We start from the raw sequence: 4,571 nt of genomic DNA on the forward strand, positions 1-4,571 counted from the left end.
TATTGCTAGCACTTTTCTGCCGTCGGCGGAGGTCGTTCCTTCGCTGTCACGTAGCACGACCACGTGACAGCGTGACGTCACGACCATAGGAGAGCAGGGGCCCCAACCAATGGGCGCGTTAAGTTAGCCTGCTCCGAGCTCCGAGGCGGAGTACTCGAGCGCGACACCTAGGAGCTCAGTCGGAGCGCAACTTAACGGCCATTTGATTCCCGTGCACGCATGAGCGCGCCACCTGACGTTTTCACCATTTCCGTTTCCGGGCAATATTTCGCGCGCATTTTGACCATGGCAGCAGTCAAGCGCAAGTTACTTCAATTCTTGCTAGACGACGACGAACTCGACGAACTTGACGCCCGTAGGCGCAGGCAGCAGCAGCGGTTTACCTTCATGCTGCAAGCTGCCCGTGTTGCCATTCAAGGTAAGATTCCACTGCTTTATCGCATTAAAGAATATTAACTTTCTGCTCTCTTCGTATGAAGACCACAGAATCGCCGAGAGGAGCATCCGTGGCATTGAAGGATACGTACTCAACGTAGTACCTCGGTACACAGACATGCAGTTCAAGGAGCATTTCCGGATGACCCGAAGCACCTTCGAGGTAAACGACGCGATCAATTTTGTTGTGCAGCGCTAAAGAACGACACACAGAGAAGCACAGGATGGTGCTGTGCTTCACTGTGTGCCGTCCTTGAGCGCTGCAACAGCTTTTAATAACTATAAACTAACAAGCCCAGCTGACAGTTTTGCTACAATTTTGTTTGTCCACCATGGCGAATACGGGTGTTATTAAGAATGCTGTATAATTTGGGTGACCGGCGTCGCGGCCAACCAATAGGAGCGGGGCAGCGAGAGCGGTTTTGAGATTTTGGACTGAGCGCGATCCGTAATTCGGCCCCAGTGGCTCCCTAAGCACAAGCAAGCACTAAACACGCTCGTGAGCGCACTTTATGACGGTAAAAGGGCAACACTTTCTATACATTTTGTAACTGCAGTGAGCTAGTATCTTAAAATGCACTGGCCCATTTTGTTGCTGATGAAATTCATTATATCTAAGCTCATATCTTGAGCAGGAGCAGCAACCACTGGACATTCAAAACTTTGTGGTTGCCATGCAGGTGCTGCTGAGAATCACGCAAGAGTGGCTCATCTTGGTGAGGGCACCTCGAATACCTCTGCAAACTAAAGTCCTGATGACATTGTGGTTGCTGGGCAACCAGGAATCGTTTCGTGGAGTGGCAGATAGATTTGGGATCAACAAGGGCTTACTGTTTTATCTAACAGATCGCGTTATAGAGGTCTGGGCACGTGCTGCAAAAGAACTCATCCGTTGGCCTGCAAACCTGCAAGATGTTGCTCGGGAATTTGCCCGAAAATGGCGCTTTCCAGGAGTTGTTGGAGCTGCATGTGGACGGATGCCACATTGCAATCAAGGCCCCTGAAAACGAACAAGATGCATACTACAACAGGAAGGAATTCCACTCAGTCATCTTGCAGGGTTGCTGCGACAGCAATATGATATTCACTAATGTACACGCAGGCAGCCCAGGACGGATGCACGATGCCAGAGTTTTCGCCACATCTGGCCTTGAAGAGGTAGTAGGCAACTTGCCGCAGAATTTTCATATTCTAGGTGATTCAGCTTATCCCCTGACAATGGGTCTCATGCGGCCGTACAGAAACAATGGCCACTTGACAACACAGGAGGTCAAGTTCAATGAAACGCTAGGGGCGGCAAGGTCAGTAATTGAGCGAGCTTTTGCTCAGCTGAAAGGAAAGTTCCGAAGGCTTAAGTACCTTGACATGAAACCCACTGTGAGAATGAGCAACTATATTGTGGCATCGTGCCTCGTTCACAACATAATCCTTCAATGCAAAGACACATTCGGTGACGACGACAGCACCATCGAAGAGAGTGATAAAGATCCACCTCTTGATGATGAGGACACAGAGCCTGCGGACAGCCACGCTGCAATGAAGAGGGTTTCAATAACACGCTTCCTGTGCAGAAAGTAGTTTTAAGGTTTACAACAGGTAGGGTACTTCCAGTCCCGAAGTACTATGCATGCAAGATGCATCACACGCACAAGCTCTATGCGGTGAAATTATTTATTGTGTACATGAGTTGATCATTTTTGGCCAGAAGAACTCTCACTGGCAATAAAATGTTGAACACAGTGTCTGGATGTTTTCTCTGAATAAAAACTAAACTGGGCGGTACTGGCCTGTACCACATTCACTGACTAGAATATAAACTGAGAAATTGCACAGTATACAAACAGCAAACGCATACAAAATGAACAAAGTTTTTGCCCCAACATGACACACAAAAAGAACACCACAAAGTTCACTGCTGCTTATCCAGTGCTGCGAGGCGTTTCAGCATACCCAGTTTAAGCCTCTGCATCTTTAATTGCTGCTGGTATCTTTTTCTTTCTTCATCCTGCCTTGACTACAAGTTCAGCAGAATTTCCTCCAATACAGCTGCCGGTGTTCGACGACGCTTCGCATTTGGTTTGCTTTTCTGGTCCGGAGCACCATCATTTCTTGAGTTCTTTTCGCAGTGCACAGTTTCTTCTGTTGTCGGTGGTTCATTGATGCTGCCCGGGGTGGCCACAGCTAATGTGCAGGCAGCTGAGGTGGAGGGCTGTGGGAGCTGGCTTGACGCCACTGGAGCCTGGTACTCTATGTTATGTGCAAGCAAGTAATCCATCACCTGAAAAAATGGCCACTCCTTTCTTTCTCTTCCACTCTTCTTCTTGTGCTGGCGGTGCTTGTCATACGTGCGTTTGAGACCTTTGAACTTCGTTTCACAGTCCGCAGCAGTTCGCGTGTACCCGTGCTTGCACATTTCTTCACTAATTTGTTTCCAAATGTCTTTCCTCTTTCTCTTTCTATCACTGAAGTCTTCTTTATGATTCTCATAAGATGAAATCAGGAGAAGTACCTCGGCGTGTATCCAACTTGAACTTCCTTTTGGGAGACCTACAGCATAAAGGAGAGCTACAGCTTAAGCCCCCGCATAAGAGATTAGTAACAGAGCATGAAAACCATTTCAATTCAAAGAAAAAAGGCTTTGCTCACTGTTGTAGTTATGGTCGTAGTCATCAACTTCAGCAGTCCAGAGGGAAAACTGGTCCTCTGTAAAAGTCATTCAGTCATGGTGTACATCAGCCTACATCAGGACTCATTTAAGAATTGACGCTAAAAAAGTGACAAAAAAGAAGAGGTCTTCGTCGCCCTGTGCGTCAAAAATAGTGGCAGTGAATACCTCCAATAACTGCCTGTGTCGCGAGTACAGCGGAGAATTAACCCGGCAAAAAGTGAAAATTCATATCATGTCACAATTTCTATCACAGTGAAAATGCAACTCATGAAATTTAAACAGATTTCATATATTATAATATTCTCTCGAGAACCCTACTGTTGCAAGCACTTTGGCAAGAACGAGCGTTTGCCTGCACCAAGTACAACGTTTGAAGGAAGTACCGATTTCATGAATTTCCGAACGCGCTTTGTACTTATTTTCGCTAAGTGCGGCGACGTGCAACACATCGCGCTCGACAACGTGCCATAAACTTAGCTACAGCTTTACAATAAAGCTGGCTGCGCTACGCCAGCAACACAAGGCAAAAGCAAGAATTTAGATTTTCAACGCAAGATTCCCGCAGTTGTCGCTCGTAACTGCTAGTTTTCTGGAAACAAACAGAACACTCTTGATGGCTCTAAGAACGAAACAAGGCATCAAAAACTCATACACACCTGACTCGTCGCATTGAGCGGTTTCCGCGTAAACATCCGACCCTGTGCCCGCCGCATCTTCGCAAAGCTCAAGTAAGTCAGGTCCTACAGTCGCAGCAGCCGTATCAAGTACGAACCCTGCAAATGCACCAACGATTAAAACAAGGTCCCCGACGAACTAGCAACAGTTTACGTACGTACCTGTGTTTGTGTTCACGACGAGCACAGACCGCGCAGCCATAGCTGCCGTTAACCGCGAAAGGCGCCAAAAAGGAAGTAGCACCATAGTACCCGGAAATACGTCACGTCGCCAGACGAAACCAGACCCGCGCTCCCGCACACCGTCGTCGAGGGCGGAGCGCGTAGAGCGCGCTCTGCAAACACACACCGGAAGTCAGTTGTGGTCGTTTAGCTTACTTGGAGCGCACTCTGACGACTCGAGCGCGCTCGAGTCCTTTAACTTAACGCGCCCAGTACCTCCTAGAAAGACATTGCCCCAACTCGTCTCTTCGGCCGTAGTCGTTCCTTCGCTCGGCGTGGCGGCTACCACGTGACGACCTCCTCGGCCCGCCGCGTGAGGGCGCTCGCTAGGAGAGGATGCACGGGGCGCCGCAGGCGCGCTAAGTTTCGTCTTAAGGGTATGACGCGATAGCTCTACTGGGTCTCTTCGGCGGCCTGGGGTCCTCTTCGCGAATCACGTCGCAAACAGGGCAAATGTTATTTATTTCATTGTCTGTTTTCAATTTTCTAAAATTATTTCTTATTTACCACAAGACATACGAAGCCTCCCTTTAGCCGAATTGAACAAACGTTCCTCAGTGGTGGTGGAATGA

General features: G+C 48.3%; 2 pseudogenes; one reads left to right on the plus strand and one right to left on the minus strand.

The window, feature by feature from the left end:
• The first annotated feature begins 252 nt into the window (after positions 1-252).
• LOC149331579 (uncharacterized) lies at positions 253-2,013 on the plus strand (annotated as a pseudogene).
• A 77-nt stretch (positions 2,014-2,090) lies between these two features.
• Positions 2,091-3,979, minus strand: LOC149331580 (uncharacterized; annotated as a pseudogene).
• Positions 3,980-4,571: the final 592 nt, after the last annotated feature.

Source organism: Amblyomma mixtum, chromosome 8, assembly GCF_055824585.1.
Source record: "Amblyomma mixtum isolate Tamu chromosome 8, ASM5582458v1, whole genome shotgun sequence".
Lineage (NCBI taxonomy): Eukaryota > Metazoa > Arthropoda > Arachnida > Ixodida > Ixodidae > Amblyomma > Amblyomma mixtum.